Source organism: Grampus griseus (genome assembly GCF_964374135.1).
Source record: "Grampus griseus genome assembly, chromosome: 5".
NCBI classification, from domain to species: Eukaryota; Metazoa; Chordata; class Mammalia; order Artiodactyla; family Delphinidae; genus Grampus; species Grampus griseus.
The window spans coordinates 139637341-139651666 of NC_138998.1; positions in this window are offsets into that span (position 1 = coordinate 139637341).

The window sequence follows — 14326 nt, forward strand, 5'->3', positions numbered from 1 at the left end:
CACATCGGACTTCAAATAATCCATACGGAACCGCCCCAACCTTAATAAACAAATACATTTAGAAATTCCATAAAGCACATCCGTACTGGGCTTCCCTGGTGGCGCAGTGGTCGGGAGTCCGCCTGCCGATGCAGGGGACGCGGGTTCGTGCCCCGGTCCGGGAGGATCCCACATGCCGCGGAGCGGCTGGGCCCGTGAGCCATGGCCGCTGAGCCTGCGTGTCCGGAGCCTGTGCTCCGCAACGGGAGAGGCCACAGCAGTGAGAGGCCCACGTACCGCAAAAACAAACAAACAAACAAAAAACACATCCATCCCTGCCTGCTACTCCACTCACTATCCCAAATCCAGAAAAGAAAGAAGTTTAGAACTAACCACTTGGGTGGTTTCTAAGGACATCGGTCATGAAAAGAAAGCCCTGGGTCACCTTGTTTTCTGACGTTTGTGAACAGTAGTTATCTAGAAAGACCATCAACATAAGAAATTTTGTAGTAAAGGCTTATCTGACGTCACTCTTCCCATCATAAGCAAATAATGGCCTTTGTCCACCACCCCTGGCTGCCCTGAATTGACCAAACAATACTCCAAGAAACGGCCTTCACAGTCACGCCTCCACAGGACCCCATCCACAGTGAGAAAGCTCTGGGTTTCAGAGCTGGCCAGATCAGGTCTGATCATTTTTCATCTGTAAAGTGCCCGGCACACAGCAGATGCAGACAGCACGATGACTAGACTCTGGATCCAAACCCCAGCTCAGTCACTCACTACCTGTGACCTAGGGCCACTCAGTTAAGGTTTCTGGGCCTTGGTTTCCTTGTCTGCAAAAGGGGTTAACAGTAGCACCCACTACAGGGTTGTTAGGGGAGTAAAGTGAGTTGATAAAGAAGCTCTGAGTGCCTGGAACACAGGAAGTGCTACATACGCTCTCCTGGGGGCGCAGGGGTTAAGAGTCCGCCTGCCAATGCAGGGGACACGGGTTCAAGCCTTGGTCCGGGAAGATCCCACATGCCACAGAGCAACTAAGCCCGCGAGCCACAACTCCTGAGCCCGTGCTCTAGAGCCCGCGAGCCACAACTCCTGAGCCCGTGCTCTAGAGCCCGTGAGCCACAACTCCTGAGCCCGTGCTCTGCAACAAGAAAAGCCACCACAATGAGCAGCCCGCGCACCGCAATGAAGTAACCCCCGTTCGCCGCAACTAGAGAAAGCTGCTGATAAACGTTGAACAGGCCACAGAGGCAGGATGGGCCTGATCGGTCGCAGTTGCAAATGTACATCTGGAAAGGGTGCTCAAGATACCAACTCCACCGGCTCTGAAAATCCAGTGGAGCCAAAGGCAACAGAGCCAGCTCCTGCTGGGCACTGCGTGACTCCAGAGCGAAATTATTCTCTGACTCATTACATTAGAAAAAGAAAACCCTGGGGACACATGTAAATGTATAGCTGATTCACTATGTTATGAAGCAGAAGCTAACACACCATTGTAAAGCAATTACGCTCCAATAAAGATGTTAAAAAAACCCAACATTAACTTGCTATAAATAAAAATATAAGTATGGCTGTTTAATCTCAGGAAACCTCGTTGAACAAGTCACAAGAAAGATGGCGCAGATCATTTATTTACTCTTCATGCAAAGATAAAATAAAAGAACCAGTTTGTACTGATAGCTTTAAGATTTTTTTAAGATTTAAAAAAAGAGTCAACACTTTTCCGAGCATGAGGAAATGAATCTGAGCGATATACAGGAGGCAGAGATCACCATTCAGAATATATATGACGTTTAAGCCTTTAAGTGGGTGTGATTATCACATATTAATAACCTTTCCTACATCGTCTGCTCTGTAAAGAGAGAGGGTTCTGAGACTTGACAGCAACACAATATCCTCTAGTCTAAGCGGGAAAAGCTCGCACCTTCCTCGGATTAGTTTCAGGTGAGTCCTGCCCCAGAGAACATTCTCACCCCTGGTTTCTCTGCCCTCGGTGGCTGTCACTCCCTGTGCCTCTGAGCTATCTCGCCAGTTATAGGGTTGGTTGAAGTTTCAGGAAATGAAAATTTGATCCCACTGGCGGCTTTCCCAGTTTAAGAGCCCTCTGAAAGGAGTGATGAATCAATGCCCAAAATCCACGCTCCCTATTCATTCAATATCCCTAACAGCGAGAGACTAGGAAGCCAGGAGCTCCAGGGGCACCGGGAGCCGCGGCCGGGAATTGTCCCATAAAAGCCCAGGACCCAGAAGTAACCGCAGCACAATCCTATCTCACCCAGCGATCCCACGGCCCACAAACCCTTAGGACCCAGAACACCAAGTGTGCCCAGATCGGCTGCACGGACTTTGGAAGGAAAGACGAGAGTCGCGCCACCTCTAACCCTCTGTGGCCAAAAACAAAGGAAGGGGGAAACGTCTCCCTCGGGAACTGGACCTGACGGGAGACGCACTGCTGTCTAAAAGGACCGGGAGATCACGTTCCGCGTGGTTCATCTTCGAAACAGGCAATTCCACACCCACACGAGATAGTAAATCTCTTTAACTGGTTTCTGAAAGGAGCAAGACAGCCCAGATGGTGAGAGACAACACTGCTTCTCCAGTGTTCTTTCCCGTCAGCTAAAGGACACAGCTGATTGCCCTGGATTCCAGAAAGCCAGCCTCAATGAAGCACTTTTCCTTGAAGCGCCAAAGGGCATGTGTGTCAAAGCTTGGTCCCCTTCTTTGTTCCCGGTGAGGTCCCGCTCCAACTTCCCCCACTTGAGTCACACAACAGCGCACGGCTGTCCCGGGCCACCCCGGGCTCTCCTGTCAGAGGGCTGACTCAAGCCTCGAGTCACCTGCCCGGCCACCACTCAACAGGATGGTGCCGTGGAACCCACCGGCTTCCCATGAAGTAACGAAGCTATTTCCAAACAAGAAGAGCCTCTCCTTAAACTGTAATGTCTTTCCTCTGGACCTCAGAACGCACTTGCTGGAGGTTTATTTTGAAAACTACCAAACCAACGCAAAGGAGGTCAGCCTCATAGATACTGACCCCCATCTGGGGGTCAGGGCTTTTCCCTATAATGAAGGCTCCACTGACTTTCCCCCGACACACCGTTCACATAGGGGCTCCTGCATGGGCCCCGCCAGGTACCTTCGAGATGCTGGTGGTGTGATGAGGTGTGATGGGTGAAAGACGCTCCACCTCCCTTGACCTCAGATTCAGTATCCCTTCTGCAAACTCCAAAGCAAGCAACACCAACAGACACTCCCTATCCGCTGATCCATGACCAGTGGAACCCCTTATGCCTCAACCACTGCACAAAATCACCTTACGTGTAAAGATGTTTGCGTGTCCTGTTGGAGACAAAATGCACTGTTAGAGGGAAGGTAACAGACTGTGGTGGATTTAACGAACAGTTCAGCATAAACAAGTATAAGACCATCAGCAGAATGGCAGAAAGAGGGAGAGGGAGAGAGACAGCAGTTCAGAAGTACTGCCTGCATCACCAAGTTTCTTTTTCTATGAATGCCTCATGGTCCAAACGAGATTACAAACTTTTCAGGGCAGGAATTGGGTCTGGTCCCTTTTTTTTTTTTTTTTTTTTTTCAAATCTAGCTTTGTACCATACAAAGAAAACATTCCAAAGGCCAAATGAGTAAGATGAAATTTAAGAGAGAGAGTGCCGGAAAGCCGGCACCTGGACAGAAACAGCCTCCAAATTGAGGATGTGGGTGACCTCACACGTCCAGGTGTACAGAGCTGACTGCATGCCGAGTACGACAGACAGGCCAGAGAGGTGTCCCAATCCCTCTAGGAGGGAGGAGGCCTTGACAAAGTGCAAAAGCCACTGTCTAAGGTTTGAAGAACTTGCCCGAGTCAATCTGTGAAATGGGCATAACACGTCAATGGGGGTTTTGCCAGGATTAAGTGTGCATGTGTCCTAGCACCGTGCCCTTCACATGATGAGCCCTCAGGAATAACACAATGATAGCAGCTAAGGGACTGCTGTGCGGAAAGGGGACTCAATATTTTTCTGTGAAAATCCAAAGGGAGAATCCGGAATCAAAATGGTCAGAAACATCAGGAAGGCAGATCTAACGCAATCCAGGGAAACCAAGTTTCCCACAGCGAGAAAGTTTCAATATCGACTGGATTGCCTTGGAAGAAAAGAGTTCCTCAAACCAAAAAATAAAGTTTGATCCAACACTGGAAGGCCGTTTCTCCAGCACGTTCTAGAACCAAATCAGGCTTCAGTTGCGAGGCCAGACATGACGATCTTTTATTCTTTTTGCTGGGAAATGCAAAGGAAAAACTCCAGACGCATCCCTAGGAAACACAGGCTCGTGAGCCCCATGTACAGATCAAGTCTCCAGGGAGCCCTGCCAGGAGGGCCCCTCGGGGATCATGGACCTTAAAGGGATTCTGACATGGGGTCACATACAAACAAGTCATCACAAAGCCTGGGCTTAGTCTCGTCTTCCAGATCAGAGCTCACTAGGAAATATTTGTCTAACAAACGTCCGCTGGAAGGCCACGGTTTCTCTTCCCAGGCCTACTTGGTTGAGCTCCCAATGATTCTGTCCACTCTGCCCTTGCATGAATTTCTAGACTTCAGCTGGTGCCTTTCAAACATTTCCTTCTTTCATATCACACTTCTGTACGCTCACCCCTCCCGCACCCTACCCCGCCCCGCTGATGCCATATCGCACTTCTGTACCCTCGCCCCTCCCGCACCCTACCCCGCCCCGCTGATGCCTGATGGTTCACACGAACTAAAGGCCAGCAGTTTCCCCCCACGGCAAGTCCTTCCCTCCTTCTCCTTGACTTGCCTCTAACAGGAGCAAAAAGCCTGTCCTTGGGTCACCTTCCCTCTTCAAAATCCAGTTTACAGTCCAAGGAACTGCCCGCACCCTCACCGGAATTTCAGCACCTGCCGTTCTCCCTGGATGACTCTAAGGCTGCCCGTGACATTTTGCACGCTCCCAGTTCCTCTTCTCCCGACGGCTGTCCAGTGGCCAGGGCAAACCAAGTCCTAGGTCACCTGCCCTTCCTCCTGACCTCAAGCTCTGTCTCTGGCTTGTTCCCTGGAACTGCCTGTGCGATCGGCCGAGCCCTTTGCTCCTCCATGTGCTGTTGGGACCAGGATGGTCAATGGCACAGGGGGCACCCGGAGTCCCCTCCCACACACCCAGGCCTACAGCCCCTGGGGGCTTGCAAGCCAGGGTTCCCCAAGATGGCCTACATATAGGGCTCCCCATCCCCGAGCTAGGAAGGGACTCACCAAGCCTGGCCCAATTCACATCTCAGCACTCAGGTGTGTGACACCCTTGCTCCCTATACCCAGAGGCCACTTAGCTTGTCCTGGGGCTGGCCCAGTGGCAGGGGTCCCCTGGCAGGTGCCCTGGAAACTAAAGAGGGACCAGGAAGGGCAGCAGAGGCTCAGCAATCTTGGGAAAAGCAGTGGCACCCCAGGAGACCCAGAGCTGTGAAAGCGGCAGAGGGCAGATGAGTACGTGGGACTTGAGTGCCCCTTCTCCGTCCCCCACCCAAGCAGGGCCAGCTTCCCCTCCTTAGGTAAGCGAGGCTGACCAGACACTATGTTGAGCCAGTCGCCTTTCCTTTCTACTTCCCTGTCTGAGGCTCAGGCATGACCCCTGGTTCCCAAGCCTGGAACTTTCTGGGGGACTTAGAGAAAATAGATTTCCTGCTCCTTCCGAGTCTGATGCAGCAGTTGAAACCAAGGCAATGACCCCAAATGGTTACAAAGCCCCCAGGACTCCTGCCCCAGGCTTAGGTGGAAAAGAGTGACAGACACCAGCCCGGAGCCCTGGCTTGCACATCCTGATAGACCCCCGTGCCCCCAGGCCAGGCCCAAAGTCGCAGTCAGTATGCTTACAGGAGGATGACGATGACAATCGTGTGTCTAGGCTGCATTGCCTGCAAGACATTTTCACCCTTGGCCCCATCACTCGGGGAGGTCAACCCGCTGCACTGCCCCAGGCTCTCCTGCCCAGGTCACCCCGGAAGCGGGCAGCACGGAGCCCAGGTGGGGCTCTGCTCCTGGATTATGGTGAAGCCAGTCTGGCTGGCGAGCAAGCCCTTCTCCCACGAGGGGTCCGGGCATCGCTCAGCTCCCCTGGGGCCAGGTGGCCTGCCTGCATCCCCAGTTCTCCCTACAGGACCTGGGTCCTGGAGCAAGTTATGTCACCCCTCTGCCTCAGTTTCCTCTCACCTGAGTTAAATACATCATAAGGAGCTTGGAATGATGCCTGGCTGGAAGAAAACGCCACATCCACATTTGCTGTTATCATGACAACACCAGTGCGGCCCAACTTTCTCCTACAATTAAGGCAACTGAGCCCAGGGTGCGAGGGGGCCAAGCTCCACGCCATATCCTGGGCTCTGTAGGCTCCCGGCAGCTACACAAACTTGCTAGAAGACCGACCTTGGAGGCGTCAATAAGAAAGATGTTGCTGGGGACCAAACAGACTGGGAGTCATGAGAAAGCCCCCTGCTGCTCACCAGGTCATATTTTTCAAAGCAGAGAGGGAGGTGTGTCCGCGGCCAATCTCCAGGCAGAGGCCGCCACCGCAACTCCCGGACTCCTGTGTTGAGTGCTTGCTGGTGCCCCCTGGCCTTTCAACCTTGACCCAGGGGTCCAGTAAGCTTGGCCGGGGTGGGGAGACGCAGGCCTGCCCCGCCTCTGGTGAAGCTGAGAAAGGGGAGCATCCCTTCAGTGATCCCCCGGGCCCCCCCAACCCCTCCACCTCACCCAGCAGCAGCAGCGCCTGGCCCCCAGGTCCCCTGGTTGTGCAAGCCCTGTGCACACTCCCAGCCCCCATTCTCCTCCGGGTGCGGTGGGATGTTAGCTCCATCCTCACTTCCTGAAGAGCCTTCTCCGACCTCCCAGGCTAAGTCAACAGCCCTCCCCTCACGTCAGGTTTTCTAAACACCTTGAAACTCTCCTTAGCAGCTTTTGTAATTTTCCGTCATTTGTTTGGCTCTCTGCAGCCGTGAGCGCCAGCAGTGCCTGGACGCACTGGCGCCCTGGGTGGGACCCCTACCGTACCTGGCCCGGGGACTACCGCGCGGGCTTCAATCCGGGTGGGCTTCGCAGGCTGGAGGCAGAGCCCTGGGACACCCCAGCCCTATAGGCAGACCTCGGGTCGCAATCTTTTCCCTCCCAAACGATCCACTGGGATTCCACCTGACAGGCCCGCCTCCTCCTGGGGGTCCGAAACGGAATTGAAACGGATTCGGGATTCGGGATCACGGCGCTGTGCCCTTCAGCGGGGCGGGCCCTTCGCAAAAGCCCGGGCTCAAGCCACTGGCGGCGGCCACCTACAACCAGGCCCTCTGGGGCCTGGAAGCACGCAATTTGGGGCCATAAGGCAATTCTTCCGCAGGGCCCACGAAGCCTCGATAAGGGCGCCCACTTTCTGGCTGGCGCTCTCGGCCTCCTGGCCCCGGTCCGGGGTCCTGCCGTGGACCGAAGCGCCCGGGTGCCTGGCCTTGTTCCTGGCAGGGAGCGTGCGCCTAGAGACCAGGACCACTCCTCGCGGGGCAGGGGTGCCCGGTGTCCGGGCGGCCCAGCCCTGATCGTCGCCTCCGGGTCGCCGCCGTGGGGCTCGGGCTGTGGCCAGTGCCTTCCCGGGGCTACCGAGCCGTTAGCACCTCGCCCGGGGGCCCTGCGGGCCTGTCCCCGCCGCGCCGGCCGTATCGCTCCCGGCATCTCAGAGAGTTTCCAGTTTCTCCCTACTCCGGGAGGCAACCAAGAAGCAGGAGTTCAGGTAACACTACGGGGCTGCAGAGATTTTCCCAAAACAAAGAAGAGGAGGGACAAGTCTCCCTCTTCCTCGTCCCCAAAGGGAAAAGGCGCACCCCTCGTCCCCAGCTCGGGGCCCAGAGGACAGGGCAGCGGGAGCCGACTTCAGCCGATGGGACGCACCCCGAGGGACTCCGCGGCACGCCTGTCTCCTACCAATTGGCTAAGGACCCGCAGGGCGACCTGTCCCGGGCGACTGATGCCAACGGGGCAGCCGGGGGCCTCTGACCCGCGCGCCAAGCCGTCCCAGGCGCGCGCAGCCCTCCTGACCTCACGCAGGTCACTTTGCTCGGCTCAGCCCCGTGCGTCCCGCGGGCGGGAGGACGCACCTGCCGGGCAGGAGCTGCTCACACCTGGCTTCACCTCCCGCTGCTCCCACCCAGCGCGGGGGGCGCCCAGGGCCTCCCTCGCGCCCTGGACCCCCAGCCCCCGCCCCCGCCCCCGCCCAGAGAGCCCACCGCGCGCGCCGCTCACCTGCGGTGCTCGGGGCCCGGCGCTCCCCGCCCCTCTGCCTTCCTCCCCTCTTCCGCCTCCTCCGGAGTCCCCGATCCTCCCCGGCTCTCGCTTTAATCCGGGAGGCGGTGTCCGAGTGGCCAGGGTGACACCCCCAAGCGCCGGTCCCGGGTCACCTCGGGCAGGGGGAGGGGACGGACCGGAACGGCAGTCCCGGGCGAGGCTGGTCCGGGCGGGGCGGCAGGAGGAGGGGTTTCTTCCTGGGAAAGCCCGGGACGCGCTCTCGGCGGGACCCAGAGGGAGCCCGGGGACGCTTCCGTCCCCAGCCGGCCGTTTAGGGTTGGGGAGGAGCGCATCTCCCTCCCCACTTCCCCTGGACCGAGCCGGTGGCCGGCGCTTTGCGCCCGAACACTCAAGTCTGGATTCAGGAGGGAGATTCTGGGCAGTGCTGACCGAGTCTCGTACGACCCGGCCAAGCCCTGGCGCTGGGGACCCGCTTGACCTCTGTGCCCTCGGAGAGGACCCAGGAGTCTGCTCCCAAGGGCCGCTGGCCCGGACACTAGAGCCCAAGACGCAGCCCTCTGCGCCGAGCACCCTCCCCAGTCCTCTTGGGCGGCTTTTCTCTGCCTTCAGGTCCCAAGTCCCTCCCCCTCCCTCAGTACGTCCCCAAGAGTGGCTTGAGGTCTTCCCGCCCACCTAAGCCAAGAGACAGGGGGTGAGGAAAGAGGGTAAGATAAATCTTGCCTCTTTTTAAGAGGCTCTTTTCAATGCTGTTTGCAATACGCAGATTAGCGTGGATTGCTTTAGAATCAGGTAGAAGCAGAAGAAAGCCCAATTCATTCCAAGTCACATGCTGCGTTGGCTCAGCACTCCTTCCTGAGCAGGTGACCTGGGACTGGACTTTCCTAGTAAGTTCTTTCCACCCTCTCCTTTGGCTCCCATCCTTATATCCACAACAGGAGACCATCCTGCATATGCCCCAGCCCTTCCCATCTCTCTCCCATCACTGGTGTCCGGGTTGTCCAAGTAGAAGACCCTTGAGTACCGTCTCCAGCAGATAGGTCAGGTCAGGTGGTCTTCTGGTGGCGACGCACATATTTCTGTTTTAAATAGCATAATTGGAGCCCTCTGGGAATGGCACCATTGTTCCTGCAAAACCCAATGTCCACCTACACACCAGGCGGTATGTGTGTCTGTACCTTCATCCCTCTTGTGGTTGTTTTCTCACTATTCATTTTCCCTTCTTTGGGCAACTTTCCCAAACTTTTGTTGGAGTTTACACATCTCCCAGGAGCAGATCACCGGCTTGGGGAGCCAACTCCACCCCACTGCTAGAGGGGAGCACGTGGCCAGTGTCTGGCTCAGCAGCTGAATCCCATCCCTGCCCGAATTCGTGCTTCAGGGAGAACACACAACCCACTTTTGGCCAGTGAGACTTGGAAGAGAGGGTTTCGGAGGTTTGGGGTCAGGGTAGGGAAGCTGGTATTTTTTTACTCTTCCGCTGGAGCTTCCAGAGACCCTCTTCCTTGTGCTTGGAGGAAGAAGAAGCAAGCAGTCACAGGAAATGTTGATAGCCATCTTTCCATCACCAGGGAGCTAGTACCAGGATGAAGATAGCTTCTCCCCCAAAAAGCACAGCATACACTTCACACCAGTCAGAATGGTCATCATTAAAAAGTCTACAAATAACAAACGCTGGAGAGGGTGTAGAGAAAAAGGGAACGCTCCTACACTGTTGGTGGGAATGTAAATTGATACAGCCACTATGGAGAAAAGTATGGAGGTTCCTTAAAAAACTAAAAATAGAGTTACTATATGATCCTGCAATCCTACTCCTGGGCATATCTCTGGAGAAAACTCTAATTTGAAAAGATATATGCTCCCCAATGTTCATTGCAGCACTATTTACAGTAGCCAAGACATGGAAACAACCAAAATGTCCATTGACAGATGACTAGCTAAAGAAGATGTGGTACATATATACAATGGAATATTACTCAGCCATAAAAAAGAATCAAATAATGCCATTTGCAGCAACATGGATGGACCTAGAGATTATCATATTAAGTGAAGTAAGTCAGAGAGAGAAAGATATCATATGATATCACTTATATGCAGAATCTAAAAAAATGGTACAAATGAACTTATTTACAAAACAGAAATAGATTCACAGACATAGAAAACAAACTAAAGGGGGTAGTGGGGTGAGGGAGATATAAATTAAGAGTTTGGGATTAACATATATTGACTACTATATATAAAATAGATAAACAGCAAGGACCTACTGTATAGCACAATACTCAATATCCTATAATGGAAAACAATATATATATATATATATATATATATACACATATATATAAGTGAATCACTTTGCTGTACACTTGAAACTAACAGAACTTTGTAAATTAGCTATACTTCAATTTTTAAAAAACCCACAGGGCTTCCCTGGTGGCGCAGTGGTTGAGAATCTGCCTGCTAATGCAGGGGACACGGGTTCAAGCCCTGGTCTGGGAAGATCCCACATGCCGCGGATCAACTAGGCCCGTGAGCCACAACTACTGAGCCTGCACGTCTGGAGTCTGTGCTCCGCAACGAAAGGCCGCGATAGTGAGAGGCCCGCGCACCGTGATGAAGGGTGGCCCCCGCTTGCCACAACTAGAGAAAGTCCTCGCACAGAAACGAAGACCCAGCACAGCCAAAAGTAAATGAATAAATTAAAAAAAAAATTAAAAAAAGAACAACCCACAGCGTAGAGATGACAAGAAACCCAATTCTTGATGACAGCATCGAACAACTGAATCCAACCAGCTCTGAAGCTAAGCACCCTTTACCACATCTTCCATGAACACAAGTGGAAATCAGAATTCTCGACCAAGGGGAGTAGCCATAATACAATGAAAGCAAAACAATATTATTATAGGTTAAAAATAAGTAGCAGAATTCTGCTCATGGCAATGTGCAGGCTAGATATCCTGAAATAATGCTCATACTACAAAACAACCAAAAGGGCTTGATAGAATATATATTGTTACTATTCTTTAAAATTACAGCTGATTTTGCAAGAAAACTTGGAAACTACTCAGACACAAAAGTGAAATGGGAGCAGATATGCAGGGAAGTCAGGGTCGTGGCAGGCATCCTGAAATCACCTATATACCTCTAGTCCTGCAGAGTTTTGTGGGCAGGGGGTGGGGTGAATGACAAACAAAGTCACAGGCCTCAGCAGGGTGGGAGGTTGCTAGGATACCACAACGTCAACACCCCAAAGCCCCATACCCTCAGAAAAAGTATGATTAAAAAATAATTGTATCTACCCCACTGATGGGTGATGACTAATAAACCTGTCTATACCTTAGTCCTGGCTCTCAGTGGAGGGGGAGAATTGATAACTACCAGCAAGCCCTCTTAACGAGAATTTAAGTTTTGAACCCTAATTCCCACTATCTTTGTAGTCAGAAAAACATCAAGTCAAGAATTTAATCAAAAGTGGTCCCAGGGCCTCCCTGGTGGCGCAGTGGTTTGGAGTCCGCCTGCCGATGCAGGAGACACGGGTTTGTGCCCCGGTCCGGGAGGATCCCACATGCCATGGAGCGGCTGGGCCCGTGAGTCATGGCCGCTGAGCCTGTGCGTCCGGAGCCTGTGCTCTGCAACGGGAAAGGACACAGCAGTGAGAGGCCCGCGTACCACAAAAAAAAAAAAAAAAAAAAAGTGGTCCCAGATTGGCCATGTCCCAGGCACATGGCAGAAGCAAACCCATAGCCTCTCTAGTGGAATGCCACTCGTGATGGATAATTTTATGCGTTGACTTGACTAGGCTAAAGGATGCCCAGGTAGTTGGTAAAATATTATTTCTGGGTGTGTTAGTGAGGGTGTTTCTGGAAGAAATTAGCATTTGAATCCATAGACTGAGTAAAGATCTATCCTCAACAATGAGGGTGGACCTCATCCATTTCTTTGAGGGCTTAAATAAAACTAAAACGCAGAGGAAGGGCCAGTTTGCTCTCTCTCTCCAACGTGGGACATCCATCTTCTGCTTTCCAACATCAGTGCTCCCGGTTCTTAGACCTTTGGACCCAAACTAAATTATGCCACTGGCTTTCCTGTTTCTCCAGCTTGCAAACAGCATGTTCTGAGACTTGTCTTCCGTAATCAGGTGAGCTAATTTCTATAATAATAAACTCACACACATATACACACACACAGACATAACATATATCTCTTACTGGTTCTTTTTCCTCTGGAGAACCCTGACTAATACACTCCTCAACCCAGGAGAAATTCCCACACAGTCAATTAAAATGAGCTTAATTGAATTAAAAACAATTAAAATAAGACACCATGAAAAAAATCAAGAAGCATAACAAAATGTGGAATCAGACCAGAGATATTGGCATTATTAGATACAAATGACAAAATAAATATGTTTGCTAGGTGAAAAAATAAAGCAGAGACTCTAAAAATGAATGAGAAGAAAGGATTGTTTAAAATTAACAGAATTAGGGGTAAAATACTAAATAGAACTTCTAGAAACAAACAAACAGCAATGTAAATTTTCAATAGCTGAAGAGGGAATTGGTGACTTGGATTACAGACCTGAAGAAATTATCCAAAATTCACATAGAAGGACAAAATTATTTTTAAAAACATATGACAAAGAAGCTAAGTGGTATGGAGAACAGAGTAAGAAGATCTAAAATATGTCTGATTAGACCTCGAAAATGTGAAAATGGAGAGAACAAAGGTAAAAGCAATAATGATTAAATTGTTTTTCCAAAATTGATAAGTCATGAATCCTTCGATTATTGAAGCACAGCAAATTCTGAGAAGAAAAGAGAGGAATCCAGAGTTAAATGGAATATAGTGAAACTGCAGAACTCTTAAAATAAAGAAAAGATCTAAAAACACATCCTGAAGTGAAAGACCTAGGCCCCAGATGGAAGACGGAATATGGTGGAAAAAAATATTCAAAGTGTTAGAAAAAAAATGACTGTCAACCTAAAATGTTATATCCTGTAAAAATGTCCTTCAGGAAAGAGGGAAAAGACATTTACAGACAAACCAAGACAGTGTTGACCACAACAAGGAAACTTGAAAAGGATGAAGTCCAGGAAGAAGAAAAATAATCCCAGAAGGCAAGTCTCACATGCAAAAGGAAATGGTGAGGCAAGAATAAGGTAAAAATGTAAATAAATCTAAACAAATATTGACACCATAAAAAAGCACCACTGATGGGCTTCCCTGGTGGCGCAGTGGTTGAGAGTCCGCCTGCCGATGCAGGGGACACGGGTTCGTGCCCCGGTCTGGGAAGATCCCACATGCCGCGGAGCGGCTGGGCCTGTGAGCCATGGCCGCTGAGCCTGTGCGTCCGGAGCCTGTGCTCCGCAACGGGAGAGGCCACAACAGTGAGAGGCCCGCATACTGCAAAAAAAAAAAAAAAAAAGCATCACTGATAATGATTAATCTATAAAGGTAAAGCAGTGACAGCAACAACAAAAAGTAGAACTAAAATATTGGAAAATGCTTTAATTCTGTTCCTCTAAGTGGGGGGATCAGAATTACAGCATTGTAATGATGGTAATCTTCTGGAGGAGAATAAACACATAGATTAACCTGAGGCTTCTTTGAGTATGCTTGTTAAAAGGAAAATTGTAAAAGAATAGAAATAGAATGTATGTTGACCTAGTCCAAACCCAAAGAAGAAAAAAATGAGATAAGGAAGAAAACACTCAGTGAAATTTAACAAAATAAAGCAAAGAAAGATGAGGGGAGGAAGAGAAGTAAAATCAAACCCAGAAAAAATAAGACAAATGGAAAGCATGAAATATAAACCTAAAAATATATACAAATACATCAGTAATCACAATACATGTAAGTACTCCCAACTGTCCAGTTAATATGAATAGATTTTTTGAAAGATATAGATTATCAGATTGTCTAATTTTTAAAGACAGAAACATGCCATGTATGAGACCTATGTAGAATGAACATATGTAAAAGAAAACTGGCTTGACAAATTTAATAATGGACAAAACAGACTTTTGAATAAAAGGCTTTATTGAGAATAAGGAGAGTCACTT